The sequence below is a fragment of the Biomphalaria glabrata genome, chromosome 10, assembly GCF_947242115.1.
Source record: "Biomphalaria glabrata chromosome 10, xgBioGlab47.1, whole genome shotgun sequence".
Taxonomy (NCBI): Eukaryota; Metazoa; Mollusca; class Gastropoda; family Planorbidae; genus Biomphalaria; species Biomphalaria glabrata.
In genome coordinates, this window is record NC_074720.1 from 17,894,480 (window position 1) to 17,915,350 (window position 20,871).

Below are 20,871 nucleotides of genomic sequence, written 5' to 3' on the forward strand. Positions count from 1 at the left end.
AAATTAAAATATGACAATACAAAACTGATATACTACACCTGTGGAAGAAAAATATATACACAATTATGTAAAGAATTAAATACATCTGGAAAGTGTGTCAGCGAAAACATTCTCACGTCCAGGAATTGTCTTGACCTCAAATTGGTAGTCTGTGAGTTGTAGACTCCAACGAGTTAAACGACTGTTCGCTAACTTCTTTGAGTTCAGAAATGCTAGTGGTGCATGATCAGTTAGGAGTGTGAAATGAGCACCTAGTAGATATCTGGAGAACTTGGCTATGGCCCATACAATGGCTAGACATTCACGTTCGATGGTTGAGTATCTGGTTTCAGCTGGTGACAACTTCCTGCTGATGAAAAATACTGGGTGCAAAGTCTCTTGGCATTTCTGTGAAGTGTCTTGGTATTTCTGCATTAGGCATGCACCTATAGCTGAAGATGAAGCATCTGTGGCGAGGTAAAATTGCTTCTCTGGATTCGGAAGTTTGAGAATAGTGTCTCTTGAGAATTCAGCTTTAATGTTCTCAATAGTGGTATGTAACTTTGTAGACCATGGAATCTTCGTTGGCTGTCCTTTCTTAGTGAGTTCAATCAATGGAGCTATGAGTGCTGTGTAACCTGGTATGAAATGTCTGTAGAAATTACACAGACCCAAAATACTTCTCACTTGCTTTTTACTGGTGGGGACTTTGATGTCTAGTATGCGTTGAATAATGTTCTCTTGTGGTCTCAGCGAATTGTAGCTGACTCTATAACCCAGGAAGGATATTTCTGACATGGCTAGTTCTACCTTACTAGGCTTTATGGTAAAACCATGTTGTTTCAGTATGCTGAAAACTTCTTGTAGTCCTTTGATATGTTCGTTCCATGTCTTATGGAATATGCAAATGTCATCTATATATGACACTGTGTCAGAGCGATTGCCTAGTATGCTGTGAATGGCTCTATTAAAGGTGCTGCTGGCGTTGACTAGACCAAATGGCATGAAGTTGAAATGGAATAGCCCATAAGCTGTGGTGAATGCCGTAAACTGTTTGCATTCTTGTCTGACTGGTATTTGGTAATAACCTCTGGACAGGTCTATTTTGGTGAAGAACTTTGCCTCTGAAAATTTGGTCATAAGATCTTCAGGATTTGGCATAGGATATGAGTCGAGTTGGGTTATTTTATTCAGCTGTCTGAAGTCGACACACATTCTTGGAGTTGTCGTTTGCTTCCGTTTGACAAGAACTATTGGTGCGGCATATGGAGAGTTGGAATGTTCAATGATTCCTTGCTCTAATAGTTGGTTAATTTCTTGTTTAAGAAAGTCTCTGTAGTGTACTGGTAATGGGTAAGGTCTTGCTTTTGTAGGCTTGGAATCAGTAAGTATTATATTGTGTTCCGTAATTGACGTTTTGCCTGGAACATCTGTAAATATGTCTGAATTTTCTTTGAGAATGGTAGTCAGTTCTTTCTGCTTTTGCGGTGTCATTGAATTGAGTTTGATGTCTTGCCAAAATTCAGTTTCTTGCCTTTGTTTTTCAGCTTCTTGCCTTTGTTTTTCAGATTCTTGCTTTTGTTTTTCAGATTCTTGCTCTTGATATTCTTTCTCTTCTTGGCGTTCTGCCCACAGGTCTGGCTTAGGAATTTGCTTCTCTTTTGCTAATTCCATCAATTCAAGGAGTCGTTGTGTTCTAGAACCGGAAGCCATATTTAATTTTTTTGTTAGTTTCTTGTATTGGAGCAAAGTGTACAATATCTGGATTTTGGCTTTATCTCAGATATAATAATAATATAGTGACAAAGTTCTTGAAGCCTCAATTTGCTAATAATGCTTGACAGTAAAATTGTATTTCACTGGAGTCGTAAGCTTCGATATATAGATCTATTGAGCCGAGTACTTTTTTTTACTGGTTTAACAGTTGGTTAAATCTGGTCTTCTGTTTACTTTGTGCCAGACAAATGATTATTTACTGGTCTTCTTTATAATGACTATAATGCCAGTTATTTGCTTTACTGGTCTTTTATATTGCCAGTTATTATGTATATTGGTCTTATTCCTTTTGCCAATTACATATAATAATAGATTTCGTGAGTTAGACGTAACTCTAACGAAAATCTTTATAAAAGAATTATCGATAACCAACTGACCTGTTAAACACAGAAATTCTGTCCTTCGTTAAATAAGAATGAAGTTCCTTTGAAGAGTTTAGAAATTGGTCCTAGATCTTGAATACATTTCGTTAGAAGTTGTCCATAAACTTGTATTAGTCGGAGTGCCAGATGTCACAACGTGAGTGGTGGTGCCGGGGATTTCAATTGAATTAAAATAGTTGAATAAATGACGATCTAGTATTCACAATAAAAGATTCTTTGTTAAAACACAACTCTGGAACTTTATTTAAATATAAAACGTAAGTACAGCTTATGTACAAGTTACAGATCAACAAGCACAAAAAATATTACAAAGGCTTTAAATCAGAGCTCTTAGAAAACGCGACTGTCTACTAGGAAATTCTTTCATCGACTCCTTTCTTTCTACTCTCGTCAATTCTCTGGACTGCGCTCCTCTTTCCTTAGCACTTTTGGAGCTCAAAAGTGCCCTACTTCTTTTCTATCATTGTGTCTGCCTCCTCTTTTCCTAAGTCTGCCTTCATTGATCATCACACTGTCTCCTTAACTTTAAATTCTCACTACGTCCTAGACCAGTCCGTTTGCCGTGGACTGCGACGGGTAAGGGGGGATAAAGAGATCCTGGTGTTTGAGTGGTGGCTATCTGAGGATAAACCACAACAACACAATACTTTGGCTCCAAGTTCCCCTAGACCTGAGACCCAGATGGCCCGCTCTGGGTCAACCGGCTGGTCATGCCGAGCTACCAGCATAGGTCGTCGACCTATGCTGGAGGGCGGTGGCTGGAGGGTCAATCAGGGAGCTGCTGTATCGGACACATGTCTGATGTAGCAGCTGACTGAGTATAGCACCTGTGTAGCCCTGGCGGGCTCATTCTGGACATCCGAATGGCCCGTCCCCTTGTTGGACTCGATGGCGGGTGGGGAGCACAGGTGCCGAATTAACCAAAATATATATGGACAAAAAAACACACACAAAAATACTTGCCCCAGACCTATGTCTGGGCAAGAAACGACGAATTGACGATAAAAAAGAGGAGGTCCCAAAAAGCTGTGCCACCTGGCCATCATTTCTGGTGGTTAGATGCACAGAGGAGGGAAAAAGCCTGACCAAGTTGAGCCCTTTTATTATCTATAAGGGACTCAAGTCAGTAGTGGGAGAGCCCAAGAGTGTGTCTAAGCTACACAAAACAATGGAACTCCTTGTAGAAGTAGACAGCAAGACACACTCTGATGGGCTTTTAAGATGCAGAAGACTCTGTGATCTCCAAGTGGAAGTCATGCCACACAAGAGTCTGAACACCAGCAGAGGTGTAATCAGCTCTAGGGACCTACTGGAATGTTCCGAGAAGGAAATAGTGGAGGGCATTGAAGGAGTCACCCATGCCCGGCGCATTACCAGGCGCAGGGAGGGTGAGGAGGTCAAAACCGCCACTATTATCCTCACATTCGGAACTAGGACACCGCCAGAGTATGTGAAGGCAGGATACCTACGAGTTCCAGTGAGGCCCTACATACCTAACCCCATGAGGTGCTTCAAGTGCCAGGGTTATGGACACGGCGCGGCAGTCTGCAAGAGGAACACTGTGTGTGCCAGATGTGCTGGAGAGGGTCATGAGGACAAGGGCTGCACAGCCCAGTTCAAATGCCCAAACTGTCAAGCTGGCCACTCAGCCTACTCCAAGGACTGCCCTGTGTGGAAACAGGAGGTTGCCGTGCAGGAGTACAAGGCAAGAAACGGATGTACCTTTAGCCAGGCGAAATCGGCTGTACTGGCCCTACCCAAGGGCCAATTCGGCTTGACAAAGACCTACGCCCAGGCTGTTGCTAAGAAAGGAAGATCCATAGCCACACAGACGGACACATTGACCCCACCACCCCCTCCTCCTCCCCCAACTCAGAAGAAAACACCGCCAAAGAACACACCTCTGAAGAAACAAGAAAGCCCTGTTGTCATGCTAAAGAACAGGTTCTCTGTGCTCGCTGATGAGAGCATGGAGACTGAGCAGCATGTCAAAACCAATACTCCGGGAGAACCCGGAGACATCATGTCTGACACAGGTTCTCCTCAGAGAACCCAGCCAGACACCCCAACCTCTACCGAGTTAGAGGTTGACCAACTCCCTAAGGGGAGAAATCAAAGCGGAGAGGATGCCCGAGGTGAGAGAGGAAGAAATAACCTCCGCTCTAACCAGAGGGATCTCCCCTCTCCAGAGAGAAAGACTTCCCCCAAAAGGGGGTTGTCCTCCTCTCCATCCAAACCCAAGAATAAAAATACCAAGGTCACTGGAATAAAGGGAAACCCCTCCGGGGGCCTCCCAAGGCCAAATAGCTCCAAGTAGGTCATCTAGAATAAGCCATGGATTCCAGAATTGTACAGTGGAATTGTAGAGGCCTCAAGGCCAATTACGAGGAAATGCAGCTACTGATGGACTCTGAGACTCCTGTAGCTGTCTGCTTACAGGAAACATTTCTGAAAGATTGCATCAGCTTCCGAAGCTACCGTGCTTACACCAAGAATGTTGAGGATGCAGAGAGAGCATCAGGTGGAGTCTGTATCCTTGTGAAGGATAGCATCCCCCATGAGAGGGTAGAACTACAGACCACACTACAGGCCGTAGCAGCTAGGATAACCCTTCACAAGGTTATCACTTGCTGCAGCCTGTATCTACCACCAGGCGCTCCATTAAACCGAACAGACATGGAGGACCTATTGAAACAACTCCCCCGGCCTTATTTAATCCTTGGGGATTTCAATGCCCATAACACCATGTGGGGATCCAACAATACCGACACAAGAGGTCGTATGCTGGAGGATATCTTCCTCCAACATGATTTATGCATACTTAATGATGCATCACCGACCTACTTGCACCCAGGAACTGGATCATTCACATGCATTGACCTCACCGTATGCGTCCCCGGACTTCTGGACGATTTTAAATGGTCAGTTAGCAATGATCTACGGGGAAGTGATCACTTCCCAATCATCATTACTAACAATCTCCCTTCATTGGGACGACCTCAGCGGTGGAAACTGAATAAGGCCGATTGGGAACAATTCCAAAAAAGATGCTCTGAGGATATCACAGAAAATATCCTCCATGAACAGAACCCAGCTGATACCTTTGCTAGCAAGCTACTAAGTATAGCCAGGAAAGTTGTACCCCTAACCTCTGCAAATCCAAAACGGCCTAGCAAACCATGGTTTGATACAGCTTGCAAAAGTGCTATTGGTGATAGGAAAAAACGACTGGCTGCATTTATAAAGAATCCTTCCCAGGAAAACCTAAAGCTATTCAGGATAGCTAGAGCAAAGGCTAGACAAACCATACGGTCAGCCAAAAGGAATTCCTGGAGAAGTTTTGTCGGCAGTCTGGATGCCAAAACTTCTGCTAGAGCGGTTTGGAAGGCAGTAAGGCGAATCAAAGGGAAAGAATCAAATGCAATAGGGCATTTGAAAAACCAAGGACGAACTGTCACGTCCCCCAGAGAAATAGCTGACTGCCTTGCATCCTCAATAGCAGAAAAATCATCCACTGCACACTACACGCCAGAGTTCCAAAAAGTCAAAACCAGGGAGGAAAGACACCCCATTGATTTCAGGTCAGAGAACAATGAAGACTACAACAAACCGTTCTCGCTTGAGGAACTGAGGGAATCGCTGGACAAGTCACATGACACAGCACCTGGAGAAGACGAAATCCATTACCAGTTCCTCAAGCACCTTCCCGAACCCTCATTGGCAGTCCTGCTAGGGGTCTATAACTGTGTGTGGCAAACAGGCGCTTTCCCAAACAGCTGGAGGAAAGCCACAGTTATACCGATACCTAAACCGGGAAGAGACGGCTCTGACCCAGCTAACTATCGACCAATAGCACTAACAAGCTGCATCTGCAAAACCATGGAAAGAATGATTAACAGTAGGCTGGTCTGGTACCTGGAAAGGAATAAAGTGATCTCAAACTACCAGTGCGGATTCCGGCAGGGGCGGACAACAACTGACCACCTGGTAAGGCTGGAAGCTTATATTAGAAATGCATTACTCAGAAGAGAACATCTAGTAGCTGTATTCTTCGATATAGAAAAGGCCTATGACACAACCTGGAAACATGGCATTCTACGTGACCTGGCGCTTATGGGGCTTAAGGGACACCTCCCCCGTTTTGTGGAGGAATTTCTGAAAGACCGAAAATTTCAGGTTCGAGTGGGCAACTCCGCTTCTGACACTCATGACCAGGAAATGGGTGTACCCCAGGGCAGCATTCTGTCAGTCACCCTGTTCAACATTAAAATAAATAGCATCATAAATGCGCTGTCCCCTGGCATAGAGTGCTCTTTGTATGTTGATGACTTTGTCATTCTTACTTATGGGAAAAACATGAACACCTTAGAAAGAAAATTACAGTTATGTTTAAACAAAATTCAGGGTTGGGCAAACTATAATGGTTTCAAATTCTCAGACTCCAAAACAGTTAGTATGCATTTTTGTAATCTAAGGGGACTCCACCCAGACCCTGAACTATTTATACACAAAAAGAAGATCCCTGTCGTGAAAACTACAAAATTTTTAGGCCTCACCTTAGATTCCAAATTTAATTTTCTCCCCCACATTAAGGAACTTAAGAAGAAATGCCAAAAGTCATTAAACATACTAAGAGTACTCAGCCATACGGACTGGGGAGCTGACAGAGATACCTTGCTGCTGCTCTATCGGAGTCTAATTCGATCCAAGCTAGACTACGGATCCATAATATATGGAGCAGCAAGGAAGTCATACCTAAAAATACTGGAACCAATACAAAATGCTGCCCTGCGTCTCTGTCTCGGCGCGTTTCGTACATCACCTATCCCAAGTCTCCATGTGGAGGCTGGAGAACTCCCCATGGATATAAGAATGAAAAAGCTTGCAATGCAGTATATAGTCAAGCTAAAATCCAACCCCACGAACCCTGCTTTTGACTCCATATTTAACCCCACAGAGGTAGAATTATACAATCGAAGGCCTAACGTCATACAGCCGTTGGGCCTTCGAATGAGAGAACCCATTCAAAATTTAACCCCACCCATTGACCAAATCTCTAAAATAGAAACCCCTCAGAATCCTCCTTGGCTAATGAATAAACCCAAATTAAATTTATCCCTCCTTAATTCCAAAAAAGAAAATACAGACCCAAGCATACTACAAGTCCACTTTAGGGAACTGCAGGAGAGCTACGGAGATTGTGGCACCATCTACACAGACGGATCCAAAATGGAGGGAAAGGTCGCGTGTGCCTGCTCCTTTCGGAACAAAACAATCTCCCGTAGACTCCCCGATGGCTGCTCCATCTTTACGGCCGAATTGCACGCAATATTGCTTGCACTTATGGCCGTAAAAGCATCAGAAAGGAGGAAATTTATAATCTGCTCCGACTCCAAATCTGCATTGCAAGCTTTGGGGCGGATGAAGACTGACATCCCATTGGTACATAAGAGCCTGAAGCTGTTGGACCAAATAACAGCCGACCGTAGGGATGTCACCTTCATCTGGGTCCCCTCCCATGTTGGCATTGAGGGAAACGAAGCCGCAGACAGAGAAGCAAAGAGAGCCCTAAATCATGCGGTGTCAGGAACCCAAATTCCCTACTCGGACCTGAGACAAAGTATTGCCTCTGCCACCTATCGAGAGTGGCAGAACCGATGGGAGGCTGAGACTCACAGTAAACTCAGGCAGATTGTGGCGGATGTCAGGTGGCGGCCCACATCTAAGGGTCTGACAAGGCGTGGTAGCACGACCATGTCCAGACTTAGGATTGGCCACACCTACATCACGCACTCTTTTGTACTGAAGAAAGAGGAGCCCCCACTCTGTGAGTACTGTGACTCTCGCCTCACCGTGGAACATATCCTCGTTGATTGCCCCAGATACCAGGATGTCAGAGCGAAATATTTTAGAGTCACTAATTTAAATACACTATTTGATAATGTCGACCCTGGGAAGGTACTGGGCTTTATCCGGGAAGTGGGGCTATCTACGAAGATCTGATCTATGAATTTTTGAACATGCACTATTTACATTAGATTTTTACCAAATATTTAAATTTTTACTACCTTGACTATTTTAACTGTGAATAGACCTTGATTTTAATGATATGACTGTATAGAATCTGGCCCTGTTGTTTAGAGAGAGAGTAGTCCTTAAGGGACTGCAGGCACGACATGGCCTAAATTGTGCCGATGTGCCTCAAATCACAAATCACAAATCACATTGGTAGTCTACTCTCCCTGTTCTGACATGCTTAGTGGACATGGATGATGGGGGGGGGGGGGGGTTTACATAGGTCAAGCACCCCATCTTAACAAGCATGCTCAGTGGCTACAAGCAGTACAACTGAGGTCACACATTGGCAACATTGGTAGTCTACTCCTCCCTCTCTAGTGTTCTGGCATGCTTAGTGGACATGGGGGGGGGGGGTACATGGGTAAATTGTCTTCATGTAACTGTTCTGACACCATATTATATACAATCAATTGTTAGTCCACTCCCCCCCCCCTCTCTCTCTTTTTTTTTGTAAAGCACCTTCATTCTTCTAGCATGCTCAATAAACGTGAAGGGAAGGGGGCCTAGGGGGAGGATTTCAGATCTCCATTCTTGGCTTGTAAATGATGTCACACCAAGGTCCCTAGACACTCTGTTTTACCTGTAGCTGGCCACACTACAAAGATCAGTGCATGCAAAGGCATAACACCATAACACCTTGACTATATATACAGAATTAAAAACAAAATTAAGAAAACAAACAAGTTTTTTTTTAAGAAAGATATATAGAACATTTTATATACCTTTTTAAAATAAATATACACACTGCTATTGATTACAGAAAAATAAGAATATTAATAAACGATAAAGATCTACACATTTTTGAACAAAATGTTTACATTTTTAAACAAAAGATGGTCTATTTATAGATTGAATTTATATCTTTGTATACATTTTATACATATTAATTCATTATCAAACTAAAATTTTAATATATAGCAGCATGTAAGGAACCTCTAAATTCACTGTTACAACGCAAGACCGGGGCCACAACAGCTGCACACAAATTTAAAGTTTTTCAGCTGTGCTTTAGTCAAGTTTTGTTTTGCATTATATGTGCTGGCAGTGTGCCACCAAGTCACATGAGTCACAGAGAATCTAGGGGTCCCTTTGGTCGTAGGTACCACAGCCTAAATAGGCAGATCACTGAGCGACAAATCATTTTGTAAGATCATCAGGTACCAGTATTTTAAAAGCATTTGCAACAGCGCAAATTAAACCTTCAAATACTGACGATCAGGAAATATTCGATTTTGTGGGTCTGCTAATTTAATATCACTAACTCAGATTTTGTCATCTCATCAAAGATGATAAGTTGAATGTTGTTTCAATGCATTGATTTGTTGAACATTCAATTCTAGAGGGTTGGATGGTAATCTAGATTAGTTATAAAAGTTGTCAACTGCTCCATCTAACAAGCATGCTCAGTGCCTACAAGCAGTACAACCGAGGTAACACATTGGCAACATTGGTAGTCTACTCCTCCCTCTCCAGTGTTCTGGCATGCTTAGTGGACATGAGGGAGGGGTTCCATAGGTAAAGTGCCCCATCTAACTAGCTCAGAGCATGTAACTGGCCTGACACCAGATAGGATCAATAGTTAGTCCACTCCTCCCTCTGTCTTTTTTTTTTTTTTTACTTTTATAGTGTCTTTACTCTTCTAGCATGCTCAGTGGACTTAAAGGGATGGGACCTGGGGGGAGGTGTCCACAGATCTTTATTCTAGGCTTGTAACAGATGTCACACCAAGGTGGTTAGACACTAGTTTTACCTGTAGCTTGTTACACTAAGTGAAGATTTAAAAAATTCCTCAGTTAATCTAATTGGCATCTTACAACTTTTATAACTAATCTAGATTACTTTAATCTAGTCTACATCCAGATTATCTTAAACTACATTACATTAGTTTGCACTTTTATCAATAGAAAAAGTTATGTTGTCTGTATAGCTTGACAGACTAACATCCGTCATGAACAACAGACACCCCCCCCCCCCTTAAAAAAAATTCAGGCTCAATTTATAACATATTTCCTCATCTATTTAGAAGCCAAAAGTAGAAGTCTCATTGAGATGATGCGTCATCAAATTAAAAATAGCCTTAAGCCCATAACCCTTCCCCTTGTTATCCAGAGGGAAAAATTATTTTTTTTCGTATGTCTGCTTTGACATGAAGATGAACTTTGCCATCTCAAGGAAAAGGAAGCACCACGTGTCGGAAATGAGAAAATGGTGGCTGATCAGTAGCAATATAGCAATTCCGGTATAAACATTAAAATAAAGAAGTTATGTTTATAACAAGTGGTTTGTCTGGTTAGCCTTACGAAATGTCGCTGTCTGTTGACCCTGTTTTACTCTATAATTTATTGAGAAATATATATAAAACTATTTATGGTCTTCAAATTCTTATAATTAAACACATTTTCCCCAACATTGTCATTGATTAATTGACAGTTAGGCTTATCCTACATTTGGATCTTCATTATTTGAGCTGTATAGTCTATGTGTCACTAGGTTACATGTAGTTTACATGTACCTGGTAGTTTATATACCCAACCTTCCATTCACTTGTCCTTAATGCTTTTCAGAAAAGTATTATTAAAAGGCTTTTTTTTTTCTACTTACATGTTTATATTTACAATCTATTTACATTATATTTAGGTACTTTGATAAAAATTTCAAACTCAATATATTGTAATAAAACTAATATAGTTAGATAGAACTTTTTAAACTGAGTTTATTGATACCTCTTTTATGTTTCTAAGTTAATTAGAACAGAAGTAATCTAGCAATTTTAGTGGCAAAAATTTTTGCCTATATTTAAAACAAAAACTTTGTGACTGAAAAAGGAAAATTTTGCATTAAAAATGCTGTAACTTTATAACTATTCTGTTATTTGCATGAAATTTTCACCAGAATTGCATAATTATGTCCTGATATTTATTTTAATTTCAAACAAGGGATAGACTTTGACAAAATTTTCTTATGCATTTTTAAAGTAAGGTTACTTGTAAGAAAGAAACGATTGACAAAGTAGTACTTTTTCACATTTAAAAGACAGTAACTTTTGAACCGTAAGAGATAATGGAATACAATTTTAAACAGAGATGCTTGATTATCTGTTGATATTTATTTTTCTTTGAAATTATAGATAGAAGTAAAAAAAAAATATTTTACATTTCAAGACAAGGCACCACGTGTAAAAAAAATGACAGAAAAAATACTCTTATTTTTTTCTGTTAAAAAGGCTGTAATTTTTTTAACTTTCAGAGATATATGAATAAAATTTAAATTTTAATAAAGATATATATAGATCTACTATAAGTGTGTACGACAATCATGTCACACCGCAGCCACATCTCCTTAAGTTATGCCCATCGCCAATGATGTTCTCTGCGGAGAAAATAAATTAGTTCTCAGTCTAAGTCATGATTGAAGCTTGATTTAACACCATATCAGCACTAATAACTTTAATTTTAAAAGAATATTTATTGGACTTGATCCTGTATAAAAATCTATGTAATGTCTCTGTTTGTATAAGTATCTAGCCAAAAAATCTTATCTAGAGGACAACATTTTTAGTAGTCGCAGTACCTCCCATCATACAAAAGTTATAAATATCACCCTTCACCTTTATAACAGTTCCTTGACTAAGAAGATATTCGATGTTACCAAACTTCAGTTCATAACCAGCCGCCGCAGTAGACAAGTCAATAAAATAGAAATCTGCTATGAACTTCTTGAGCTATGTGATGTTGCCAGGCGTAAAAGTTAGCATATCATCCAATACAACTACACCACTGCTGCTCCCTGCCTCTGCATCATCAGTGCATCTATCATGTCACCACACTCACCACCTAGTGGCACACTACTACCAATTAAGCCCATGATGACGTTTTCTGTGAAAATAAAAAAAAATTATTTATTGTCTTTAGTTTGATTTTCAATTATCATATTCATAATTTAACAAAATTTATTAGATTTAGATTTATTTTAGAAAAGTTATTTTCAAACATTTTCCTAGCTTTTGATCTAGCATATTTTATACTAATAATATACTTTTAAATAGACCTACACCTAGTATTCTAAAAATAAAAATCAGTCTCTTTAGAAGATGGGTCCTGCTTTGCTAATCCAGTCTGATCTTAATTATATTTAATTTTTATGAATCCAGTCTTTTTGGACCTAGATCTATTTTAAATCTAATTCCACTGCTAAAAATATATATCTACAATTTAAATTAAATAGATCAAAGATTCAAAGGTTCATCATTTAAGCCTTTTACTGATTGTCTGCAACCTGTATGCCACCAACTATCGCATATATTGCACTGTACCTTAAGGCCATCCCCTTCTCTTGATTGGCATCCCAAGCTAAAGTCTTCGGTCTGAATGCTAGCATTTTCCAATTCGTCATCGTTGTCATCAATCATTTCTGCCTCCATCTGTCTCCAAACTATGGGGTCATCGTTGCTGTCACTAGATGTATTTTGTGGCACACTTGTCAATTTTTAAAGTTGTTTTGCCTCTATTTTCTTTCTTGCCTGCTCTTCTTTTTTCTCTGCATCTCTTGTTTGTTTAATTCTCTTTGCACCTTTTTCTGAACAAGTTCATCTTCTTTCTTCTTTTTATTTTCCTCACGTTTCAACTTGTTTGCTAGGTTTTTCTTATTTCTCCATCATTTTTCTTTTTAAAGACATCCTGAACTCCTCCCCACTCTCTAGGCTAGGTGAGGTTGACATGGTTCCCCTTCCCTTCCCTTGAAAGAAGGCATTTTGAAGATATCTTCTTCTGTCTAGACATTAAAGCCTTGCTCATAACTTGCACCCTCTCCTCAAAAACCTTTCTCTTCCTAGCCTGCTTAACTGCAAATTTTATCAATCTGCCCTTCTCCTTAATAGCTTTTGTCAGCAACCAGTCCATTGTTTTGTTGGCTTGGCACTTAACCTTAGCATCAACAAAACCTATAGAAGCATTAGGGGCCCTCTTACTATGAATATTATGTAAAAGGGCAGATGGCGTTTGTTGCATCATAACTTCTGTCGGGTTAGCCAGTTTCCCTATTAGATAGTCATCTAACTGCCTTTCTAGAACCATAACAAAACATGAAGCTAAGATAGATACTGTCCTAAAGAACCATTCTCCAGGCTGAAGCTGCACATCCCTTAGCACAACAAGCACATCATCGAGTAAGGGGTGTCCAAAAACATCAAACTCCAGGGTGAGGATCGAAGCAGGATTTAGTTGAAGCTCCTTCAATGTAGTGAGGCATTGTCTCACTAAAGGCGTCTGTAACAACACTGAAAATTTCTCATATTAACCTTATAATTACTAATTTAAAAAAGCAGCTAGAAATATGAAATAAAAAAATCTTTACTGTTTCCAAATGGCTCAGTTCTCTCAAACCACTGGACTTGTTATAAAATAGTTTCATCCAAGGACCTTATATGTATAATATAAAGGTATATGTAAATCTATGTATTTTTAAAAATTATATATTTAATTTTATCATTACTTAGACAAGCTCAAAGAATTATAAACAAATGTGTAACATTCTACCTAAGACTCTTATCTGCACCATTACATCTGGGTTGGTCAAATCTTTCTCTATTGCCTCTCTTAGTTTCATGTACTTGCAGAACTTTTCTAAATAGACTGCCACGGAATCTTTTATCTTGTAGATTAATCCCAGCAAGTAGAAATAAAATGTGCAATCTATTTCCAACATATCGAAGAATGTAAGTTTTTTAAAGAACTTCCCTCAGCGGATATGCCTGAAAGCCTTCGGGGTCTCTTGAGTTCTCCTTGTAGCTGTGAACAATATTTAGTGTATGAGTTTAAAAAAATTCTGAACTGTGATTATATTTAAGGCTAGATGATTTCTTTTGATTAAAAGTAATTTATGGTCTACATAGTTACCTTAACTTTGACAGGGCCTTCTTGTCCATACAATGAGGTACTGACACTCCAATCGATATTCAACTTTTTTAGCTCTTTCCGGGTTTCAGAAGCCATTCCATCTTAAGCAGTGGTTCCCAAAGTTTTTTTAGCTCGTAGACACCTTGCAATGTTTTCCGATATTCGGTAGACCCCCTGCTTAGCTAATATTGCAATTCACTGATTCATGAACTTCATATGTATTTTTCACTAATTTCTAACCTTGTAATGTGAAGACTGAAAACAATAATAAATATCCCATCAAGTAAATTAACAGTTAATCTCACAGAATGAAGCCTATGAAACAAGTCTGTTAAATCCGATTTCCTCTCGATTAAATTTCATTTTAAAATGAGATCTTTAACATCCAAGAACTCCTATAGTGTCAAAAAGAAAAAAATCTTCCTATCTAACAAAAGCTTTTTGACAACCATTGAACTAAGTGTGAAGAAGCAACGGATATTGTTATCGTCATTTTCTGAACACATTTGAGCAAGAATTTTTGTATTAAAGTTGCTCTGGTAACTGCAGTGCTAACAAATTAAAGATATTCATGCAATCCACCACTCAGATCTTAAGTTTTCAATGGATTACTCACTGTATTATTAACAATCCAGGTAGGCTTACACTATATCAACAGTAGGACTCAACCATGAAAGGTGCTCCATTCGTTGCTATTGATATTATATTTGATTGCTTTCTCTTTAAAGTAGCCCTTGAAAAATCAAATATTGAAACGCGGTTATCCGTTTTCACAAAAAGAAGTTTTTCTTGGATTTATGAGCATATGCAAATAAAAATGGTTCAATAGGGTTTATTTGTCCACTTGCATAAAGAAATAAGTCATTTGCAAATAATTACATAAGAAGCCTTCAATGTTACTATTCATTTATTTCATCAATTGGCCTTTTAACTGTTTTATTGCTTAGTTGAATTCTTTAATAATACGAGATGAAGGTTTGTGTACAAAATAGTTTTTAAAACTTCAGCTGCTGGCAAAATCATTCTTTTTTTCCCTTTTTGTTTGATGTTTTCCAAATTTCACAAGAAGTAAAAGATACTTTAAGATTTTGGTCTTTTCTCAACTTTATCATTGACTGTTTAAAAGTATTTCAAATCTTAATACATTATCACGGTGGCATCGTCTCAAAGGACTCTCCAGCTTAGAGTGGTTTTATAGTGTCATTGCATAAACTTTGTTACATAAAATACTCAGAGGCAATATAAGTTCAACAAATAAAAAAAAAAATTGCACTACAGTACCGGTGCTGTCTACATTTTATATTTAGATTCTGCATTACTAAATATTAGTTATCTGTAGACTAAAATAAGTAATTTACACGAGGCATTAAAATGTAGGGGAAAGGGGGGTAAAACGTACCCCCTAAGGGAGAAAATTCATAAAAAAAAAAGTTTGGCAAAAAGAATGTTTAAGTTTTATGTCATAGCTTTACAACAACACATACTACAAATGTACAAAGACTGAGTTATTTATATTAAAATAGAAAAAAACACAAAAAAAAAAAAAAGAGTACTATTTACCCTCCCAAGAGTCTAAATAGTACCAGCATGGAGGGTAATAAGTACCAACTATATATATACATAACAATGCAGAAAGATTCACAAACATAACTCACAAGTATAAGTATCAGCATTTTCACAACCTGCACATGCAATATGCACCCAAGAAGCACATATTAAACATTGTATCATATCTTCTTTAAGGTTTTCTTCGCATATAAAACAATACCAATTTTGACTTTTCTCACTCTCATTCTGACCAAACTGAATAGAAATTTTACTTTTTTTTTTCTTTTGTGTTGCAGGAATAATTTGAGTTTGTTGTTTTTTACTTTTTTTTGCAATTGCAGCATCCACAAGAATTTTTTTATAGGGACTGGAAGTTAAAATTTCAGATTGAAAAGATTTTTTTTTCTGTTTAACATGGGGTTTTTCTTTTACTAGGATAGGAGAGATTGCAGTTACAGGGATGTATTTAGACTTTGATTGCCGAGAAGGAATTAAGCAATCATAATGGCCTACATCATCTCCAATATTTGTAAATCGAATAACTACTGCAGGGGAGGAAGGAAAATCATTCATGCCATATTTTAAAACAACATTACTAGTTGCATTCATAATGACAATTGGCTTTCTGAGCAGCTTCGTAGTTGCTATTATCTCTAGCTCGCCAACCATAGTATTTGGTCTAGAAATACTATCTAGCCTTTCAAAAATATTGTCAAATTTTGCATGTGGCATGTCAGCACACAATGTTGCTGCATCAAGGTCAGTATAATGCTCAATGTTTTTACAAATATAGTCAACAACTTGTGCTCTAAGAGAGTCTGCCAATGCCTTTTCTTGTATTTTAACTTGCAGGCTACATACAACTCCACTTGAATCTCTGTCAGTTAGCTGGAGATGTTCATGTAATGAAATGCAAATGCTTCTAAAAAAGCATCTGCCGTCAGGCTCTGTTGGAATTGCATTGTACGCAGATATAGAAAGTTCTAGGTGAGAATAATTTTAATTTATGGAGCTTTGAGTAGTTGCACCAAATCGTGGTTCATTTGATGAAGTGAGTGGGGATGTTGCAACTATTGTTGAGGAGTCTGATGATGACTGCACTAACAACTGATCATGTTGGGAATTTGAGGTTGAAGGGATGGGTTCTACAGGAATATTTATAACTGAGCAAATGGAGGTTTCAAAATCACTTTCAGTGAATATATGTCGATTGCAAGGCCATATGCCACATTTCAAAAAACCATTAGCAAAATTTGCGACCGAAGCTGCTCTTGGGTATGCTCTACCTAAGATGGTAGCCACCTGAAATACAGTAATTCCTCTACCTGGATGATTAAAAAGCCACTTATCTGACTCTTGTACATAACAGCTTTGCAGAGGCTTAAAAAACGAGACATCCAAAGGTTGAAGCTTATGTGTAGTATGAGGGGGCAAGCTGAGCATAATAACACAAGAGTTACTTGCAGCAGTGATGGCTTGCAAATTTTTGCTGTGAGAGGTATGTCCATCCAAGATAAGAAGAACAGGCTTTTCTTTTGATGGTTTTACACTGTTTATAAAATGATCCATCCATTCTGAAAAGCTATCTGCAGTCATCCAGCCACTTTCATTGCATACAGCGATTGTTCCTGGAGGAGCACCATCTAAAAGTTCGCCCTTCATCCGTTTTCGCTTGTAGACAAGCATAGGTGGAATAGCATTTCCTGCTGCATTAGCGCAAAATATTGCTGTGGTGGTAAGACCTCTTTCTGCACTGGTCAACTTCCCCACCTGATGCCTTCCTGTCAAGCTCACCACTTTTTGCTGTTTTTTCTGGACAGTTGAGAGCGCTGTTTCATCGGTATTGAAGATCCTAAGAGCATCTAATTTATTTTCTGTAATGATGCTTTCAAGTTTGTCAAAAAATCTGTTAACTGCTATCTTGTTAAAACCGGTACTACGCGCAAGAGATGTTGCTTCAGGTTGTCGCAAGCTCAGATTGTGACGTTTCTTAAAATCTCTAAACCAGTCTTTTCCTGCCATTCCTTCTGTTTTATTAAATCTGTGAGACAAGCCATTTTTTTCTGCTATTTGGTATGCAAGACATCTTATATCGTTTCTGGTCAGGCCGAACAGCATTCCTTCCAGTTGATTGATGTGACTGACAAGTTTATTCTCAAGCTCTGCTGGGAGAACTGTCATTCTACCTCTTTGTACTACATTCCCAATCGCAAACTTGTTTTTTCCATCTAAGTGTCTTTTTAGAGTTGTTTAGGTATACCGTAAAGTCTAGACACTTCATTGAGACCATATTTATTCCTCAATGCCTCTAAGGCTTTCTGAAGATCCTCCGGGGACCAGGTTGAAGCTCTGCCCCTGGGTAAAAAAAATAATGAATGTAAATGATTATTAAATAGATTGCTATAGTCTATATGGTATTTTATTTATTTTTTTTAAATGTAGATCTACTTATAGTTAAGGGCTAGATTATGTTTAGTCTAAAATTTAGATATAGCCTTAATTTTATTAAATCTAAATCTACTAGATTTAGTACCTTAATTATCTTTTTTTAGTCTAGACTCTATAGTCTATAGTTATAAAGAAAGTTATTGTTACATAGACATAGAGTAGAGTATAGAGGATGATAGAATATGATTCTAGAACTAGATTATATTATAAATCTAGATCTAGATAGTAGAAAGATCTTTAGCAATTACTAGATCTAGATTCTAGCTTTAAAACATAAAATAAGAAAGTTATTCGATCTACATCTAGATATTATGTCGAGATCAACTGTGGGGCTAAATAGTACCGAATGTCGGATAATTAGTACTTCCGGTACTTTTTACCCTCCTGGCGCCGGTACGATTTACCTCAAGGGGTCAGCCCACATAACGGTTTATCATATTAACGTCTTAAAATAACTGATGTACTGAGGCATTATTTTCAAGAGGAAAGGTTGGTTAACAATGCAATAGCTTTTGGAACATGATAGGTTGCCTCATTAGATAATTATACGATTTCTAACATGTGCAAAAAAGGTAAAAATGAATAAAACCTTACCGTTTTGGTGTCTTTTGATTAAGCTCCATAAAATTAACATGAATGATGACGCTATAGTTGTAGGTCAATATGCCAGGTTTTTTATTTTTAAAGACCATTTCTAAATATGAAAATTTTCGGTGGTACGAATTAAACAGTGGTACGTTTTACCCCCCTTTCCCCTACAATGATTTCCTGTTGGAATAATAGAATTCAAAATTAGAGGACTAACTATGATAAGTTATAGATTATTGTTAATTTCATTGATGTGAAATCAAAATTAAAATCACAACCTTCTCAAATGAGATCCACTCTCGTGGAATCCTAATTCTTTTTGTCACTTTCTTAGACCCCTGCGGGTCTATATAGACCACTTTGGGAATCACTGATCTAAAGGGTGCTTCCTATCAACCATTTTTTCCAGCTTGTCAGACACACACTTATTCGCCTTGGGTCTGTCAAAGAATTGAATAAAGTGTAAAGTACATGTTGCTGTATTCCATGGTAGGTAGAGCACTGACAACCAATATCATGTATGGCATTTAGGATTTGCTCTAGATAATCCTCTGTTGTTCCGCCAGGAATTCCAAAAGTTTGCAGAGTCAGGTTCTGATGCTTTGAGGAAATATGTCAGGAATTAATTTGCTGACCATCAAGTGGTGTCGAGTCCCATGAGAGTGTAAACTAATTTTCTTTGAACATTAGCTCACCAACTTGAATGTCAGAGAGGATTTCTATGTCTAATGCCATATTAGATATAGTCTTCAATACATGGTAGAGCTGTAAAAGAGAGTCCTGTTAGTTCATTGACAAATTTAATTAATGAACACATTTTCTCAAAAAGAACCTGATGTAAAATACAACTATATATACATTTCCTAGTGGAAGGGTCAAACATTTTAGTTTTTTTAGGCACTCAACGTCTTTTTCTACATGCTCTAGTCTGGTGGTATCCAACTCAAACTCTTTTCTTTGTTCTTCTAACATTTTTAACTTAGCCGCCATTCTGTTCACTTTACCCTTAACATTTTTAAACTCCTTCCTAAGCAATGCATTTTTTTCTTTATAATGAGATTTGTTTACAAGAAATATGTTTGGTTTAAACTTTTTGCCACTCTTAGTTCTACTTTCAATCTTTGATTTTCTTGTCTCAATTTCCGTATCACCTCATATTTCCTCTTTTTCATCCTATTTACAACTTAACTTTATAAAGACCAGAAAGAGATTTGAAACTTACCTTCATCTTCTTCAACTTACTATCCAGTACATTATACTTATCTATCCATTCTTGTCTTGTCTCACATCGTTCACAATCATTCCGTAGCTTCTGAACAGGAGCCGAGATCTCTTGAACCTGGTCTACATCTTCCAGCACATCTTCTGTTTCAGGGCATCTGTTGCTTCTTTCTTGATCTTGGCACTTGTACAGGACATTCCAAAAGGTCTTGAATCCACATCCAGTTGGAGCTCAACTGCCTTTTCCAGGAATTTATCTGCTTTATCATATATTTCAGATTCTGTAATACTGTCAGCTGCTTTGATGTCTAAGTGCTATCCGTCTTCTGCAAATGTTGGTCAATCTGTGTATCAGTTACATTCAAATTGGCCTCATTCCATTGGTACAAAAAAAGTTCATACCCATTCCTTACATTTCCCTTTTCAGCATCATTGGCAAATGTAGATATGAAACTATCCAAATCAGGTGATGAAGTCATTTCCAAAGGCAAAGAGCTTAACAAGATATAAATAAAAATGCTTGACTTAGTAAGAACTCAAAACTATTAAACTAATTTTATTATGACATATAATGTTTTTTAATATGAAATGTCTAAATCTAGATTTTAGACTCCTACTCATGTCTACTGAGCCGTCTGAGACATGAGAAGACAAGATTTTAATTTTAAGGAGTAAAAAAAAAGAAAAATCTAGGCCTGATTAGTCAAGAAAAGTAGACATTAAAATAGCCAAAATAACAGTAATTATCTTTAAATGATTTTGAAAAATCTATATAGATCTGTGTTTAATTATCAAGATTATGAAGATATCTGAGAATGTTATTTAAAACAAAAAAATTGAATTATTTTAATTAAAAAACGATTTAATTACTGTTTCCGGTTGGCTCGAAAATAGTAATGGCTACTTTCATTTTGATAGCAATTTTGGCATTCATACCACAAGAGTACCGGTAGAAA

General features: G+C 38.2%; 1 long non-coding RNA gene across 4 annotated transcripts; it reads right to left on the reverse strand.

The window, feature by feature from the left end:
• Positions 1-9,817: 9,817 nt before the first annotated feature.
• Positions 9,818-19,962, reverse strand: LOC129928704 (uncharacterized). Of its 4 annotated transcripts, none has more exons than XR_008780184.1 (4): positions 18,973-19,962; positions 14,111-14,365; positions 11,824-14,002; positions 9,818-11,585 (listed from the first exon to the last, which is right to left on the reverse strand). It is a non-coding gene; the product is annotated as an uncharacterized LOC129928704 (long non-coding RNA). The 4 variants fall into 4 exon arrangements; XR_008780185.1 differs by lacking the exon at positions 18,973-19,962 and having other exon boundaries at positions 11,824-13,633; positions 13,751-14,002; positions 14,111-15,601; XR_008780186.1 differs by lacking the exon at positions 18,973-19,962 and having other exon boundaries at positions 11,824-12,091; positions 12,529-14,002; positions 14,111-15,601.
• Positions 19,963-20,871: the final 909 nt, after the last annotated feature.